General features: G+C 44.4%; 1 long non-coding RNA gene across 2 annotated transcripts; it reads right to left on the bottom strand.

Annotated features, from left to right (window-relative positions):
- Positions 1-1,657: 1,657 nt before the first annotated feature.
- Positions 1,658-7,471, bottom strand: LOC146890744 (uncharacterized). Of its 2 annotated transcripts, XR_015735447.1 has the most exons (4): positions 7,286-7,471; positions 5,224-5,306; positions 4,423-4,704; positions 1,658-2,514 (listed from the first exon to the last, which is right to left on the bottom strand). It is a non-coding gene; the product is annotated as an uncharacterized LOC146890744 (long non-coding RNA). The 2 variants fall into 2 exon arrangements; XR_015735446.1 differs by lacking the exon at positions 1,658-2,514 and having other exon boundaries at positions 4,197-4,704; positions 7,286-7,467.
- Positions 7,472-19,015: the final 11,544 nt, after the last annotated feature.

The following is a 19,015-nucleotide window of genomic DNA, read 5'->3' as shown; positions in this document are numbered from 1 at the left end:
CAGTGTTAGAATTACAGCTAAGCACTACCACAGCTGACTTAAATATTCACTAATGTGACATGAGGGCCGGCTTGTTGGGGTATCTGTTCCCGCTCAGTACCCTACAGCCGGCAAGTCCCAGAGAAAATCAATCACACAGAGATCTCTATAAGTTATAAACTGATTGGTCCATTAGGTCAGGCTACTTATTAGCTCTTATAACTTATATTACCCCGTTATCCTTATCTATATTAGCCACATGGGCTCAGTACCTTTCTCAGTGTGACAGCTTACATGTTGCCTCTTCGGTGGTCTGCGCAGGAGTGGCTGAGGAACCTTTCTCCTCCCTAGCCTTATCCTATTCTCATTACTCCGCCTCTACTTCCTGTCTGGTTGACCCGCCTATACTTCCTGCCTGGCCAATCAGCGTTTTATTAAAATACATGATTGACAGAATACAGATAATTCTCCCACACCACACTAACATTCGGATTCCAATTTAATTCTTGCTTTTTATAGAAACCTTGGAAAATACAGAAGTGCAGGAACATATACAGAAAGGATCATGTGTATTTCTAATGCAAAGAACAGTTGGTGCACCACTATGCTAACAGTGCTTTCTACCCGAGACCACCAAGACCCATGACCAAGGTGGGTGTGCTACTCATTACTATGAGGGATGGCATGCACCATGAGGAATCATGGGGTCCCCAGGTAAGAGTGACTTCGTAAGAGTGTGTGATAGAATTTGCACCTTGGTTGAATGCTCTACGAAAGAGTTGAAGGATGAATGGAAGGGTTTTTGGTTCATGTTGGCTGCTATCAAACGCAGGGCAGTTCTATAACTGGGTCTCTATGTAATCGTATTGAAAGGAAGGCCATGTTAGAGTGGGGATGACATCAGAACTTGAAAGGCAAACATGATGTCATCATGTTCAAGAGAAATGCGTGTTTGGTATGATAGAATACTGCATTAACTCTGTTTTTGTCTTCTCTACATCCTTCTCATTGTCCTCCTTCCTCTCTCTCCTCCTGCTTCACCTCCCCTCCCCACTGTATTTGTTTCTTCTCTAGCATTAAAAGCAGTTGAGAGCTGCTTGGTAGGGCTGCTGGGAACTGAACCCGGGTAGCTGCTTTTAACCAAGTCATCTCTCCTCTCTTCATCCTCTCCCATCTGCTTGCTTTATGTTGCTTACGATAAAACCCAGGGATTCAAGCTCATCAGGCACTCTACCGGGAAGCCACACCACAGCCTAGCCTCGTCTGTTCTTAGACAAGATTATAAAGTGTCCTTATTCATTTCATTTTATCCATATCTCAGGGTAACCTAGTCTGAGGCTCAGGAATCGGGGATCACGCCAGCTCTGAAGGCCAGGAACTACAGCGACTTGTTTTTTGTGCTTCTTCTTCATTCACTTATTCTTCCAATGGATATTTATAATCAGCGTTTTATTCAATAGCTGTTTCTGCTTTTTCCGCTTTATGTGTGTGTGTGGTGCGCATGCGTGTTTTGCATGTGCGTGGGCGCACTTGTGTGGACTCTGAGACTGACAGAAAATTCATCCTCTCTTGTTCTTCCATCTTATTCGTGGAGGCAAGGTCTTTCAGTTAAATCATATCAGTGATATGGCTTGTCTTGTTCTAACTAGCGTACTCTGGGGATCCCCTGTCTCTGCCTTCTGAGGCTGGAATTACAGGCTGGCTGACATACCTACCTAGCATTTATGTGGGTTCTGGAGATCCAAAAATCAAACCTTAAGCCTCTGATCCTCCTGTCTCCACCCACTGAATGCTGGGATTACAGGGTGCCACCGTACCCAGTTTTTAATAACTGTTATTTAGCAACTATTTATAACTGAGAAATGGGTCAGGATGTAGTAGAGAAAGCACACTCCATGTTTTGCTGGGCCTTATAGTCTACTGTGGGAATAAATAAGCATGTTGAGAAGGACAAAATGCATGTGTTTCCTCTGTCCTTACAACAATCAACAAGGAAGACTTCTGTGACCTCAAAAGCAAAGGGTTTTTTTTCACCAGGTAGCAAGCAATTCTGCCATGGACCCCACTGCGAATTCCCTAATCCCTCTCAGTTCTGATACTATGTAGTTAGAAATAGTTCCGGTCCCAAGACTGCTTCATATAGACCTCAAATGCTAGCCACAAGCCTTGTGTGGTTTGGCTTGTGTTTCTGATCTACCAACTATAAGTCGGAATCCACACAACTCTCTCTGCTGGTTTGATTAATGTGATGGCTGATTTTAATTCCAGCTTGTCACAAATTAGAATCACCTGGGGTGGAGAGCCTCACTTGCAGAATTTGTCTTAATAGATAAAAAAGGGCTTCAGCACATTGTAGGAAGTATCATCCCTAAGCCATGCCTGAGCTGTATGTGCAAGGCCGATGAAAGCATGGAAGCCAGCCAGGGTGCATCATTCCTCCATGGCCCGTCCTTCAGTTCCTGCCTCCAGCCTTGAGTTCCGCTTTGGTTGCCCTTGATGACGGACTGCAACTTTTAAGCCCCAACTGAAAAACAACTGCAAAACAAAAGTAAGCAACAGCAACAAATAAACAAAACCCTTTCTTCCTCAACTTGCTTTTGGTCATAGTGGCTTTTTGTTTTGTTTCGGTTTGGTTTTGTTTTTGGTTTTTCAAGACAGGGTTTCTCTGTGTAACAGCTCTGGCTGTCCTGGAACTCACTCTGTAGAGCAGGCTGGCCCAGAATTCACAGAGATTCTCCTGTTTCTGCCTCCTGAGTGCCAGGGTTACAGGCGTGCATGCCACCAACCAGCCAGCAACAGAAAACCTAACTAGCACAGTTAATTACTTGAGCCTCTCATAAAACTCAAAGGAATGCCAGTGTTTCCTGGTTCATTATAATGCACATATATGATGATGGGCATGGGGTGGCATGCATGGGAAGGCACATGGCAGTCCCCTGTGATCATTTGTCTTTTATGAGGACTCAGAACACAGGCATGTTACATGGACAGCTCTGTAGAGATGTGATTGGAAAAGAGGGGCATGAGTTAGCAATGGTCAACCGCATTACTGACTGCTAGAGAACCACAGGGAGGCCTGTTTCATCACTCTTCCTGGACCCTGTGCAATGCTCCTCCCTTCAGGAGGTGGTTCAGGATCTTCTGGAATGGCAAGGGTAGGTCAGGAATGACCTTACCTCCCTCCCTCCCTCCCTCCCTCCCTTCTTCCCTTCTTTCTTTCTTTCTTTTCTCCCTCCCTCCTTTCTTTCCTCCCTCCCTCCCTTCTTTCTTTTTTCCTTCCTTCCTTCCTTCCTACCTTCTTTCCTTCCTTCTTTCCCTCCTTGTCCTTCTGCTCTGTGAAACCCCATAACTGAACCAGAAATGGTATAATTTCAACCCAATAACTGAATTGTTTTGGCAAAGGCTTAGGAAGTTATTTTATAATCATCTTCAAGACAGGAGGAAGTAGATTCGTATCTATAACCCATCTTTTAATTTAATTTTATTTTGTGTGTATGGATGCTCTGCCTGCATTTGTATATGTGTATCGTGTGCCTGTGGAGGTCAGAAATAGTCATTAGATCCCTGGAACTGAAGTCTAGATGGTTGTGAGCCTCCATGTAGGTGCTAGGGACTGAACCCAGGTCTTCTTTAAGAGCAGCAAGTGCTCTTAACCACTGAACCATCTCTGGAGCCCCTCTATAACCCATTTTGAGCAAAAAAAAAATCTATAGTTTCTTGGGTGGTGGGGAATCAAGGTGACTCAGGAACTATGGAAGAAAACAACAGCAGCAGATACATATGTCAACATATCCTAAGATCACAGCAAGCGGATAAGTATATAGAGAGAACAAGGTTAAATGCGGTAATGCCAAATGCTGTGATGGAGAAGGTGGAGAGGGAATTCGCAGGAATGTGGGCTTTGCTTTTGGGAAGGGTCACTTCTGAAGTGACTGAAAGAGAATGAGGTGAGAAAGCGAAGCATAGAAGGTCTGAGGGGAAGGAGCTCCAAGCAGCGTGGGACAATGGAAAGTTCCTGGGATGAGGGGTGTGGCGAGCGGGCTGGTGTGAGGTACTGTTGGGTTGAGGGGGTCTTCACAAGGAGGTAAGGTGCAGAGAAGGGTTTGGGGAATCAAAGTCGGATATGTAGGCCTTGTAAATGATGATGGAATGTGCAGCTACTATTCTAGATATGATCGGAGTCCCGGGAAGGTTTAGAGCAGGAAGTGAGAATGATCTCATACATGTGACATATAGTTTTATTGTAGCGTTTTGAATAATCACACTTCCTTACTGCTTTCCCACAGTATGGAGGCATAGCTGTGGGAAAGCAGTAAGGAAGAGGGTTGACAGGAGCTGGAGGCCAGTTAAAGTGTAACCAGGGAGGAGGGTGTGGCTCGCCGACAGAATAAGTGCAGTATGCACCGGGTCCCAGGCACCGTCTCAGTGCACAGGAACTATTACCCTAGTTGGTCCAGGTGAGAGATTGTAGTTAGTGCGGCTTCCTCAAGCTCTTGTCGGCGGACCGGGCAAGCCCATGACAGGAGAAGCGATCATGGAGGAGAGAAGTGATCTAAGGATGCATGTCCAGGAGCACTAGGCAGGCCAAAGGTCTGTCTTCCAAACAGAAGGGAAGGCCAGCAAGCGGGGGAGTTAGATCTTGCGAGCGCATTTGGGGTCCTCCTTACGTTGATTTCATTTTCTTACGGGAATTCTATTTTTTTTTTTCGTAAAGAAGCAAGCCATCTGCAGAGAGCAAAGGGAGAGACTGTGCTGATAGTGAAAAGTGGGAGAATGATACTGCGGCACCCTGAGATCTGGATCAGCATCCTTCCACAATTTGTCCTTTGCCTGAAATGCTGTGGTTCCAAAGTTCATGCCAAATTCCAGGCTGCTAACCGTGGGTCCTCCTCTCCCAACAGTCATTACCTCAGCTAGCTCCCAATGAAACCTTAAGAGGCTTCTCTCTCTCTCTCTCTCTCTCTCTCTCTCTCTCTCTCTCACACACACACACACACACACACACACACACACACACACACACACACACACCGCCTCATAATTTCATCCGCAAGGCCTGGACTCTCAGACTGCCAGCCTCCATCTTTCTAGCTTACTCCCCATATCCCATGCCAGCAGTCCTTACTCTATCCCTGAAACCTGTCCTCATCTCGCTCTTCACCTCCGTGTGGATCCTTACCTTGTCGTGCTCACACAGCTGACCCACCGCAAGCAAGCAAGATGAATACATCTCCCATCTCTTACCTCGTTTCCATACTAACCAGGCAGAACTCCACATAATGGAGGTAAAATTCTCTACACTACACATTTTCTCTTCTCAAACATGGCTGGAGGGGCAAAAAAGAAAAATCTAACAAGTTTTGTTTTAAATTTAAGTTCACTGGTTCTAGGATGCCCCTCGTTCCCCTTACTAGTCACATTCTCCCCCTTGTCTGGTCATCTTCTCATCTGTCCTTGTGACTATTATTTTCATATCCCTAAACTCTTCAACTTCTTGGGTTTTGCTCCTGGCTAATTACCATTATGTATGTTTGGTTGTGAAGTGGAAGCAACAGAAGAGAGCGACCCCAAGTCTTCGCAGGTCTAGTCACCCTCAGCACCTAGTTCCTCAGTATTCAGACAGACTATGGCTCTCATCGTGTCCTGGTTCTGCCCATGTTCCCCACACGTGAGAGTACCGCCATGATCAACGCTTCTCTCTCCTCGTCCCCCAGTGTTTCTTTTGACGCTTGATTTTTCTGTAGCTGCACATGCCGTAACCTGTTCTTTGATCTATCGGGTTTTCACCCCCACTATTTAACTCTCACGTCTTAATTGGTAATAGAACAACTTGGATAAACACAATGACCGTTGGCACTGGGACTGCTCTGGGTGTGTGGGCTAGGTAAGCAAGTCCGTTAGGAATAATAGTCAGTATGTGAGAGGAGAAGGGGTCCGTGAGCTGTCAGAATGGTTTGTGTGCTGGCTAGCTTTATTTCCACCCAACACAAGTGAGAGTCACCTGGGAAGAGGGAACCACAACGGAGAAAATGTCCCCACCAGATGGGCCTGTGGGGCATTTTCTTGGTTGATGATTGATGTGAGGGGATTCAGCTTACGTTGGATGGAGCTGGACCTCAGACCTATTGATGTGAAACAAAGCCAACCACCACACAGCCAGAAGCTTACTTTTCACACTTAGAAAAAGGTTTTGAAAATTACATTTGTGTGTCTCTGTGTGCACCCTTGTGGGGATTTGTTTTCTCCTTCTACCATGTGTGTCCTGGGGATCAAATTCAGGTTGTCAGGTTTGGGGGAGCCATCTCAGGAATCCGTTCTCAGGGGTAGCAACTGAACTAGGCCTAACAACATGCAGCAAGACTAGGCACAAACCCTTGTATCAAGACTGAAGAAGGTAACCCAGCAGGAGGAAATAAGTCACAAGAACAGGCAAAAGAGTCAGAGACAATCCCCATTCCCACTGTTAGGAGTCCCATAACAACACCAAACTATACAACCACAGCATATACGCAGAGGACTTTGCTCAGGCTCCATGATTGTTGCTTCAATCTCTGTGAGCCCCTATGAGCCCTGCTTAGTTGATTCTGTGGGCTACTTTCTTGGGTGTCCTTGACCCCTCTGACTCCTACAATCTTTCTCACCCTCTTCTGTAGGGTTCCCCTATCTCTGCCTAATGTTTGACTGTGGATCTCTATCTGCTCTGATCAGCTGCCTGAGGAAGTCTCTCTCTCTCTCTCTCTCTCTCTCTCTCTCTCTCCCTCCCTCCCTCCCTCCCTCCCTCTCTCTCTCTCCCTCCCTCCCTCTCTTTCTCTCTCTTTCTCTCTCTCTCTCTCTTTCTCTCTCCCTCCCTCCCTCCCTCCCTCCCTCTCTCTCTCTCTCTCTCTCTCTTTCTCTCTCTCTGTCAGTTGTATTTGACTCTACCCCAGATCTATGAGCCATCCAGATCCCAGCGATCTCGGCAGCGTGGCGCATGGGCTCCCTCTCATGGTGTGAGCCTCAGGTTAGACCAGTCATTACTGGGCAGTCCCCAAAGCTCTGAGCCACCATTGTCCCAGCATGTCTTGCAGGCAGGGAAGGTTATGGGTCCCAGATTTTGTGACTAGGTTGGTGGCCCAGTCCCACCTCTGGGAACCTAGCCTGGCTATTTAAGATGGCTGGTTCAGACTCCATATTCTCCATTACTAGGAGTCCTCATTGATTTTACTAAGTAAAATCATGCTTAATTCAATTAATAAGTGGATTAAAATATTCTTATTAAATAGAATCAAAATCACTTCAGGAAGTTTCTGAAACTGACTGTACTCACCAGGTCTCTCCATTCCCAACAGTAAACAGTAAAGACTGCTGGGAGTCTCTCTCAGACAAGCCCAGCCACCTGGAAGAAGCAGAGAGCAGCCAAACAGCCCAGAAACAATGAAGACCAACTGAGCTGCTGGGCAGAGCCTCAGGCCCGCTGAGTCACCTAGGGAGCACACTAATGCAGGCTGTGCAGTGTGATTCAGGAGATTTCCGGGTTTGGGGAGCTGTTCCTCATGCTGGTGTGCGCTTTGGTGATTGAGCTCTCTCTGAGTCATTTCTGCTCTTGTAATAATTTGTCACACATGTTACTGTAAGGAACCCCAATAAAACAGGTTCTAGACTGGTGGTATCCAGACTTTGACCTGCCATAGTCCTCCTATTTGGGGTGAATGGGTGAGTCTCCCTGGGAAGAGCCTAGCAACATTATTTTGTTTCACGTATCACTATTATTTCTACTATACGTAGTGAGGTATTTAAAAAGGAAAATTGATGTAATTTATGCTTTATCATATTTAACTGCACCCTTTTGGCTTGCTTTTAGAAACAATAGTCATTCGTTGTCCATTTGCACTGAACTGTGCAAATTATGCAGTTGAGTCTGGTATGCAAGTGAGAGCTGAAGGAGACAAGCCTGGTGCACTGAAGAAATTCTTTTATTTTATTTTATTACTTTAAAAAAATTACCAATCCAAATTCCCACCTCCTCCCGCTTCCCTCCCACTCCCTACACACACCCTTCTCCCCCTCCAGTCTTAAGAGAGGGCAAGGCACCCTGCCTGTGGAAAGTCCAAGGCCCTTCCCACTACATCCAGGTTGAGCAAGGTATACATTCAAGGAGACTAGGATTCCCAAAAGCCAGTACATGCAGTAGAGACAAATCCCAATGCCATTGTCATTGGCCCCTCAGTCTGCCCAACTGTCAAACACATTCAGAGGGACTAGTCTGATCCCATGCTCGTTCATTCCCAGTCCAGTTGGAGTTGGTGAGCTCCTATTAGCTCAGGCACTTTCTATATGATAACCTGCATAAGCCTTCTTATTAGTATATGTTGTAATGTACATTTTTTGAGGGTCTTACTCAATGGTCTATTGCTATGAAGAGACACGATGACCATGGCACCTCTTATAAAGGAAAGCATTTATTTGGGGCTTGCTTACAGATTCAAAAGTTTAGTCCATGACTGCAACGGTGGAAAGTATGGTGGCGTGCAGACAGACATGGTTCTGGAGAGGTAGCTGAGAGTTCTACATTCTGATCAGCAGGCAGCAGAAAGAAGAGACATTGGGCATCACTTGAGCCTTTGGAACCCAACGCTCATTCCCAGTGACACACCTTTTCCGACAAGGCCACACCTCTTCAAACAAGGCCACACTTCCTAACCCCTGTCATTTAGTGCCCCTCTGGAATGACCAAGCATTCAAATACATGAGCTGATGGCACCGATCCTCTTCACACTACACAATGAGTAACAGTGTGTAACACTGGAGAAGCAGTAAGGTCTGATGCTCATCCTTGCTACACTAGTTTGAGGCCAGCCTGGGCTATATGAGATATGGTCTGAGAAAAACAACAACGAACACTGCATTTGGGGCCTGTTCGAGTTCCATCAAAGCATTTTCTGAGTTTAGTATTGTATTGTGAAAAGTGAAATACAATTAGTTTGAAATGTTAATATGCACAAGTCTCAGTCCCTATAGATAAGAGAACAAATCTGAAAGTGACATTAAGACCGGAAAGATGGCTCAGCAACTAAGAGCCCCGGGTGTTCTTCCAGAGTACCAGGGCTCAGTTTCCAGCACCCACATGGCAGCTCACAACCATCTGTAACCCCAGTTACAGGGGATCTAACACCCACTTCTGGCCTCTGTAGGCACTTACATATTATTATACAGTCACATGTACATATAGGTAAAATAACAAAAATAAGCAAGTAAACACTTGTTTAAAAACTTAGTCACAGGTCTTTCTCTCAAAATAAATTCTTCTGTCATTGTTCTTTGATCTAGATTTTTCCCCTGTAAATTAATCAGAATATAATTATAATCACATGGTTCCATGCTATAAAAATTCTTCATAAATTTTGCACCAGTACTGAGATAATGGGTCATTACATGGCCCTGCCAGAGGTGACTCATCCATTGGCTCATTCTTGGGCATTTAGGTTGCTCCTAACGCTCTCGCAGTTCTATATAAGCTGCATCAGAAATCTTACTTGAGTTCCTTTCCAGTGGAAATATTTCCGAAATTAAACTAAATGTATCGTTCTCATTTTTTCTGCCTATATTTCTTTTTCTTTCTTTCTTTTTTTTTTAAACAAATACTCAAAGGTCAAAGGTGTGTGTTACTCTGATCTATTTCCATCTCAGTTCCTAGGATCCGTGTACATAAACACTGTTATTCATGATCAGAGAGGTGAAAAGAACCCAGAGAAGCTGGCTTGACCTCACAGAAAATCGCCTTTATGGACTTTATTTCATTATCCAGCTGTTCAATGGAAAATGCCTGAACATTTTCTTAGCAAGGAAAGCTAAAAGCCTTTGTTTTAGACAAAAGCTCAGATATTGAACTATCTGCTCAATTGCCCATCAAAGGAGGAACTCCGGGTGGAACCAGGTTGAGGACTTCCTATTGACATAATGAGCTGCTTCTAGTCACCTGGAAACTCTTTAAATGTAAACAGGCCACTTGGGAGCCCATTTAGACATTCCCAAGCGACCACTGCAACCCGTTAGGTCTCTCTCGCCTTCTACGCGAATCAATACAAGCATCAGCGGCTGTTCCGGGATATTTATTTTGCGGTCCGCTGACTTGAAGGAGCTAAGGCACTTTGTGAAATGCCAACCTTATATTTGGAACTAATTTGCTCCCACAACAGGATCTGGATGATCAGAGCTACAGCTATGTCTGAAGAAAATGCTACGTTAGCCGCATCACTGGGAGGCAGGCTGTCTCGCCGGGAGCCCGTGGAAACAGCTTGGGAGAGTAAACTTATTCCCTGCCTTTTGCTTCCAGGAGCGTTCCACAAAACAGCTGGCCTTTTCTTAAATGAAGTTGACTAACCATTTATGAGACTTAAGAGAGGACTAATTAGTACTGTGGGCTGATTAGAGCGTGTCGCTATTTTTATTTTTGAAAATCACATACAACGAAGCATTTGTTTATGACTTACTTGCGAAATTGCTTTTCACTGACTATAGTTTTAGAACATGGCTATTGAAGAGCAAAAAAGTGCAGCTTGTCTTCTATTATTTACTTAGTTAGTTGTAGAATGAGCCCATACTAATCCCTCACGAAATTACAAGTTTTGGTGATTCCTTTTTCAAGTAGAAGAGCAAGAGACAGCGGCAACCCTAACCTGTTTTCTAAGTGGTTGTTTAGAGGGAGGCTAATGTCCCTTTACAGGCCTTTCCCTTAGATGACAAGATATTGTTGGGATGGACCATAAAGACATCTCCCAACCTCTCTGGTCCCATCCTGACACTGGGCCTAATCTTCATGCCCCAAAAAAGGGCCATATGTAAGAGAAAAGGAAATTGTCACTGGGACTACTATAATGAAGACACTTTTGACTGGGTGATTTATAGTCAAGAGAACTGCTTATAGCCTGCAGCTTCGAACACTTAAAATGAAAGTGACAGCAGATTTGGTCTAGATAGGGTCGGACCCTCACATATGACAGCTTCTATGTGTCTTCAGCAGGTAGAAGGACTCTCTGCTCCCTTACTTTCTTGTATAAGTGCACAGTTTTCATGTCTTAACCACTTATTCAAAAGCTCCAATTCTTGTGTGTGTGTGTATGTGTGTGTATACATGCATATGCAGGTGTATTGTGTGTTCAGATGTGTGTGTGTGTGTGTGTGTGTGTGTGTGTGTGCGCACGCGTGCACGCACGTGTGCATGTGGATATAGGTCAGGGGAAAATCTTGGGTGTCATCCTCAGGAATCATCTAAGCTTGTTTTTTTTGAGACAGGGTCTCTCATTGACTTAAAGCCAGCCAGACCCTGAGAAATCGGCCTCTTTACCTCCCCAGCTCCGGTATTACAAAATGCCCTTGCGTTTTCACATGGGTTCTGGAGATCAAAGCCAGGTCCGTAGGCCTGCAAGGCAAGCATTTCGTCAGCTAGGCCATCTTTTCAGCCTGAGATGGCTAGAACAGTAGTTCTCAACCTATGGGTCACGACCTCTTTGAGGGCCACATATCAGATAACCTGCATATCAAATATTTGTGTTAAAATTCATAACAGTAGCAAAATGACAGTTATGAAGCAGCAGCGAAATAATTTTATGGTTGGGGTCTCTACCACATGAGGAACTATATTACAGGTCGCAGCCTAAGGAAGGTTGACAACTGCTGGCGATAGAATGATTGGTTGATTTAATCATAAAATTTTCAGGGACAACACAGACCATAGAAAACATTGTCAAGATTGATGATCCCAGCCTCCAACCTCACGACTGCTCTTCTCTGACTGTCTCTAGCCAGTAAGTCCATGGTTTAGCTTGATACTTGCCTGTCCCAATGACTCAGGATATCTCTTTCTTCTTCCTCTACATTCTTTATGAAATATTGGCTCAGACTCCTTTATGCTCTCCTCTCCTTTGGCTAAGTTTACCCATCATGGGGCTTTTAGTCTGGAGGTCAGATTCCTAGCCACCCCCTGTACCACTGAAAAACAAAAGCAGACAAACAACCCCCAAAAATAAACCAATGAATCGGCAGCAGCCTGCTCACTATTGCTTCCCAGGATCCTGAAGGTGGAAATAATGCCTATATTCAATTCGGTCACCTGTTAATTCCGGGGGAGGGAGGAAGTCTCTTCTGGAGAGGGTAATATTCTTGAAAGCACTGTTCAACTTTATATTCCATAAGGCAACAGTCATAAGAGACATAAGACAGAATGCCTTTCTTGTAGGAATTTCCTGTCTACTTGTGGGAAACAAGGTTTGTGGAAAGCCAAAGTGTAAAAAAAAAAAAATCTACCATCCAATGCAGCTAGAAACCATGTGATCAATAAGGATTTAGAGGGAAGGGTTACTGATGAAGGCAGAAACAGTCTAGGGATCTTCATGGGGAAGGTGAGATTTGATTGTCCAGATATTGATGTTGTCATTGGCTGGGAAAAGGGACAGAGGGCAATATTCTAGGAAGGGAGAATAAAATAAAGAAAAATAAAAAAAAACAGGAATGACGGAGCTGGAGAGATGGTTCAGCACTTAATTGCTTCTCTTCCATTGGACCCAAGTTTGGGTTCCGGTTGCCACATAAGGTGGCTTACAACTGTCTATAATTCCAGCTCTGCGAAATCCAATGTTCTCTCTGGCTTTCTCAGGCACTTACACACGTGTGGCACACATGCACTCACACACACACACACACACACACACACACACACACACAAATAAGTAAAAATCTTTTAGAAAAAGTATGGAATCTGCAATGAGCCTTAAAATGTATAAAAATGGGGCCTGGAGAGATGGCTCAGTGGTTAAGAGCACTGATTGTTTTTCCAGAGGTCCTGAGTTCAATTCCCAGCAACTATATGGTGGCTCACAACCATCTGTAATGAGATCTGGTGCTCTCTTCTGGGGTGTAGGTACACATGAAGGCAGAACACTGTACATAATAAACAAGTTAATTAAAAAATGTATAAAAATGACCAGACATAGGTATGGGGCACGGAGGAGTCTCAGACAGAGATCATCACAAAAATAAAGCTCAGGGTGAGAATGCTACGTGTACACGGTGTGTGGTTAGACCTTATCGTGGTCCCGAAAGAAGTGAGGAGCCACTATAGAGTTCTAAGCAGATAATTATGGTATGGGGTTTTTGTTGTTGTCTTTTATTGGAGACCGAATGTTGCTATGTTCTGGATAGACTCTTCCAGTTCTGGATGGACTAGAACTCACTAAGTAAGCAGGGTTGGCCTGGCACGCGGGTGATCTTGTTCTTGCTTTCCATGTGCTGCGATCATAGGAATGTGCTACCATCCACTATATTCCCGGGCTTTGTGTGAACTGTTGCTCTCTCTACCTTCAGGACCTCATTTCTCCCAGGCACTGCTTTTACATAATTGACCACTGGATTGATGTCGAGCTGGGCCCCACCACTTGAAAGCACTGGGGTTTGTCCTTTGGGATTGCTGCTTTTCTTGTGTGAGCAAATGCGGCCTGGTCTCCATGGTGCGGAGCTTCTCTTTTCCTCCGACTATAGTCTACTGTGTCTTGTTGGCTTCACTTCTCTGCTGCGTCTCAGGATCACCCACTTCCTACCATCTCCATCGCCACTACCCGAATCTAACGATCATCATCTCATCCAGACTCTGCCAGACAAAGCTAGCCAGATCCCTGCAGCCATGCTTGCCTACATTCAATCTGTTCCCCGCATCCATGCCAGGAAGTTGTTTTCTTTTCCCTTAAACCATAAATCTGATGATGTCAATCCAGAGTTTTAAATACATGACTTCTGGTTGCTTTTAAAGGCAAAAAGGGGAGAGGGGAGGTGTGGAGGAGGATGGGAAAGAGTGGAGGGAGGGAAAACTGCGATGGGGGGAGTGTAATGTCTGAGAGAAGAATAAAACAAAACAAAAGGCAGAAATCGCAATCATGGGGAAACAGACTGTTAGTTTGAGTTCCTCAAGAAACAGACGCTAAGGTGGGATTGGCTGTGAAAGGTATTTCTCGGGAGGTGCACCTATTGAGACGGAGCTGGGGAATGTAGACTGTCAGACTGCCCTGTAGCTCTCGAGAAGAGGAAGTAGGCTAGACAGGAAAAGAGGCTCAGATTGCCACAAAAGTTCTGAGTACAGATTGGCCAGGTCACCATGGCTCTGAGCCAGTGTTGCTATTAAAGGACCCTTTTGTCTGATAGTTACCCAGCCCCACACCAAATATCTGGGTACATTCAGTTTGGGACTGTGAATTATTGGCCCAGGGGAAGTGTGCCCCAGCGAGAGCACCATAGTAGACCCAGAAGGGCAGCAGCTCAGATTGCTTGTCACATGTGCTTGCCTCATAGGACAACTGAGTGGTGAGCTTTCAGGACAACAAAGCCAGTGTGGTTTGGCCCCTGCCCACTTCCCCAGCCTCATCATGTACCATGAAGCCTTTGATATTCTCAGCTATGTAAGTTACTTCTTTGAATGTGAGCTTTGCTTGTTTTCAGCCCACGCCTGAACGCAAACACCAGATCATTTTTGGCTAGCACACTCGAATCTTTTCTTGTAGAAGAGTTCCATGGTGAAGGCCACGATTCTCCTCAGAAGTGTGTTAACACCCTTTCTTCAGAGCTTCACTTCCATGGTCATGTGATCGTTACCTATCTTCTTTAGACTGTGTGGTGGTTTGAATAGGTATGGCCTTCATAGACCCATGTGTTTGAATGGTTGGCCCATAGCGAGTGGTACTATTAGAGGGTGTGGCTTTCTTGGAGGAAGTTTGTTACTATGGAGGTGGATTTTGGGGTCTTATAAACTCAAGCTATACCCAGTGTGGCACACACTCCTGCTGTCTGCGAATCAAGATGTAGAACTCTCAGCTCCTTCCCCAGCACCATGTCGGCCTGCATGCCTCCAAGCTTCTTCCCATGATGATAGTGGACTAAACAAATGTTTTCCTTTATAAGAGTTGCTGTGGTCACAATATCTCTTGATAGCCATAAAACCCTAACTAAGACAGACTGTGGCGGGCTTCAGAATGAAAAGTGTAGGTCTTTCCCACTTGTGACCATGTACAGCGTGGTCCTCTGTGCAGGACAAGAACATTTTTATCTTGTCAGAGCAGATTTGATTCATTCACCTATGCAAGACCAACTGCACTGGGTGATTTTGTGTGTCACTTTGACACAAGCTAGAGTTATCAGAGGAAGGAGCCTTGGCTGAGGAAATGCCTTCTCAAGTTCTAGCTGTAAGGGATTTTCTCATTTAGTGATCAATGGGGGAGGTGTCAGCCCATGGTGGGTGGTGCCCTCCCTAGGCAGCGGGTTCTGGGTTCTATAAGAAGTGGGGTTGAAAAAGTCATGGAAAGCAAGCAAGTAAGCAGTTTCTCTCCGTGGCCTCTTCTTCAGCTCCTGCCTCCGGGTTCCTGTTCTTTTTGAGTTCCTGTCCTGACTTTCTTCAGTGATGAACAGCAATGCTCAAGTGTAAGTCTAATAAACCCTTTCCTCCCTAGCTTGCCTTTTCAGTCACGGTGTTTCATCGCAGCAACAGAAACCCTAAGACACCAGCACAATAACATTCCCTCAGCGCAGGAGTAAGGGGGAAGACTTCAAACTCTGAGATTACAAACATTTGAGATGACAGCCCCTCCTCTCTCCCGCCCAGTCCTCTCTTAGCTGCAGTGGTCCCAGGAACTGCTAAACTAGAACATATAGAATATAGAGCTCCATCTCAGGAGCTTTTGAACGCTATCATCTGTGCTGATGTGTTGGCATTTTTCTTCAATGCAGCTGTTTTGGGGTCACTAATGCTCATTTTTTTTCAAGTGAATAATTTTGTAATTATGAAATTGACAGTTTATGGTAACATGGAAACAAATCATTATAATAATAACAGAAGCCGCTTGCACAGACCAAAGAGTTTGCTGTACCAAAATCAAGCAACAAATATTTTAGGCTTTGCAAAAATCATCTTTGCTGAAGCTGCTATTTTGTTCTCTCTCTTTTTTAGGGTTTATTTTTATGTATTGCTTTTATTGAGCTATATATTTTTCTCTGCTCCCTTCCCTTCCTCCCGCTTTATCATTTACCCTCCCCCATGGTCCCCAGGGTCCCAGTTTATTGAGCAGATCTTGTCTTTTTCTGCTTCCCAGGTAGATTAGAACTAATGCTCATTCCCGATTCTGTAAGTATCCCTTCATTCATTCTCCTCGAAGTAGCTCAGAGTCATTGGGTCACCAAGTTGGAATGGGATAGAATTGTTTCTCTGGTCAGTTATTGGTGCCCTATCTGAATTCATTTCTCCCCAGAAAAAAAACAATACGACAAACACATCCCCATTGACGAGTCAATATTCTATGATCAAAATATGTTTCTTGAATGAATGAATGAATAAATAAACATAAGAAAGCAGACTCAAGCCCTTTAACTGCTAGGAACTTTTGGCCTTTTAAGCTGCTTTTTCTTCCTGGCTGATAGTTGATGACCCTGCCCTTTGAAGTGACTTCTGTGGAGCCTGAGAAAATGTCATCGGCTAGTTAGGGTCAAGGGTTGCTGAAAATAACGGTCTATCCGGGCGGACGGAACAGATGAGCTAAAACTGTTTTAAATGGTAGCTTCTCCGATATCTGTCATATGAGATAGTTTAAACAAAGATGAGAAGTGGTTGGACCACTTATTGGGCATTTCTTTTATTTGGAACGAACCAAAGAAGATGCTAGAACAGATGTTTGAGGGATTGAGACGTTGAACTTGCTGATGTTAGAGGAAGGGAAGTTAGAAAGTGGATCCCGAACTAGGAGGAAATTGAATTTGGGTTTGCTTCTCTGCTTGCCTCCTGCCCCCACTTGCTTATTAAGATAGGGTCTCACTATGTAGCCCTGGCTGGCCTGGAACTGACTATGTTGATCAGACTGACCTCCAAATTGCAGCCATCCTCCTGCCCCAGCTTCTCCAATACTAGGATCATAAACAAATGCCTAGCTAAGACTGATCATTACATGCTGTCATGTTCTTCTAGGAATTAAAAGAATGTGGCGTGTATGACAGTTCTGAAGTTCACTGAACGTCGTCTGTGGTGGTAACAATGTCTAAGGAGCCGTTAGGTGAGGAGACAGGAGCCTCCCCCTCTCTGCTCTGCAGGGACCAAAGGAAGATAAGTGTGTAGACAGGAAGATGCTGATTTGGCACCTACTAAGCAGAGCAGATGGTCAGAGTTGCCAGGGTAAAGTACCAAGGTAAAAATGTGGAATTGGAGTGGGAGATGACAGATGGAAAAATACGGCACCAGAAGTGATGGGAAACTTTTGACGGGTGGTGGGGGAGACAAAAATCTGGCAAGGATTCTTGGAGCCTGGGGAGAGTGTCTATCAAATTTGCCAGGACCTGTGGCTTTGGGCACATGCTAAGATTACTATGCTAGTGCCTCAGAGAGAAATTAAAAGACGAAGCTGGGACAGTAGAGCATCGATAGAACATGGATAGGTACACACACTGAGGAAGACACAAAGCCCTGGGCAGAGGGCTCAGCCCCAGTAAAAGAAGTAACCAGACAGAAAGAGAAGTTTTGCTGTTTTTTTTGCATGAAGATTATGCTTATTGTTATATCTGTTTTTTATAGACATATAATAGTCATACACATTTTTGGAATGCAGTGTGGTACTTCAAGACATGGGTGCCATCTGTAATGATCAAATGAGGGAAATTAGTATAGCCACCTCCTTAATTTTCTACCATTTCATTGACCAAGGAAGCTTTAAATGTCTTTCTTCTAGTTCTCCATAGAATGTGCTACAAATTATTGTAAACTGTTGTCAGCGCAATGCAGAAAACTGGACACTCTCTCTCAGCTTACTTGGTTACCTTTATCTGACCTTTCTCTGCCTGTCCCTCCATACACACTTCCTAGCCTCTCCCGACTACAGCTCTACTCTTTACTTCTATTAGATCTACTTCTGTATAACTCACACAAATGAGAATATTTGGCATTTGTCTTATGGCTCATTTCTTTCGACATACCCCAGTTTAATTCATACTCCCACAAAGGATAGAATCTTTATGACTAGATAGTATTCCACCACAGATACGTATCCCATTTAGAAGAGACATTTCTCACAGGCTCAGAGATAGGTAGGTAGATAGATAGATACATAGATAGGTAGGTAATATATAGATTAGATAGATAGATAGATAGATAGATAGATAGATAGATAGATAGATAGATAGAGCTGAGATACTTTGGTAGTTACCCAAAAATGCAGAGCAGACTTCTAAGAGCCAAGAGGAATGTTCAGTACAGATTCAAGAATAATGAATAAGGTCTGAGTGTGTGTGTTGGGGGGTGGGGGTGCAGCTTCATTCCCAGGAGGCAGAGGCAAACTGATCACTCAAGTTTGAGAATAGCTTGGTCTACACAGTGCGTTTCAGGCCAGCTACGGCTACATAATGAGAATTCATCTAGAAGCAAGGTAAAACAAAAGGATAATGTATAAGAATGAAGACAAGTTATGCTAAGTTTCCTGGTGCTTCCATATAAAGTAACCTTCCCCAATACCTTTCGCAATATTCTTTCTATGGAAGTATAATTTATCACAACAAAAATGTTCTTATCCTGTGGATACAGATAAAGGAGTTATACAATAGTGTAAACCCAGGTAAACCATCACTTTCAAATAAGATACAAATAAGCCAATAGCCAAGGGCTAAGTATGTAGCTCAGTCGTAGAGTGCTCATCTATCTCTCTCAGAGTCTTGGGTCTGATCCCTAACTACACACACACACACACACACACACACACACACACACACACACACACACAATCTCTGTAACTTCAGAAAGCTTCAAAAACACAGTGTCTAGTCACTTTGTGGTCACCACAGCCAATTATAGGTCTGATTTCTACAGACATGCATCAGTTCTGATAACTGGAATTATACAATACATATTATTTTGCTTAGGTTTTAACTGCATGTCTGTTTTCAGCTTGACATCTAAGGCAAGCTGCCATCAACGTCCCAGCTCCACATGGCTACCGCGTTCCACTTCTTGAGGGAGAACATCTTGTCGCCCCCACACACGGTTCCT

This window comes from Myodes glareolus, chromosome 18 (assembly GCF_982192425.1).
Source record: "Myodes glareolus chromosome 18, mMyoGla1.1, whole genome shotgun sequence".
Classification (NCBI taxonomy): domain Eukaryota; kingdom Metazoa; phylum Chordata; class Mammalia; order Rodentia; family Cricetidae; genus Myodes; species Myodes glareolus.
Note: the sequence above shows the minus strand (reverse complement) of the source record. Positions and strands in the feature narration are given on the sequence as shown.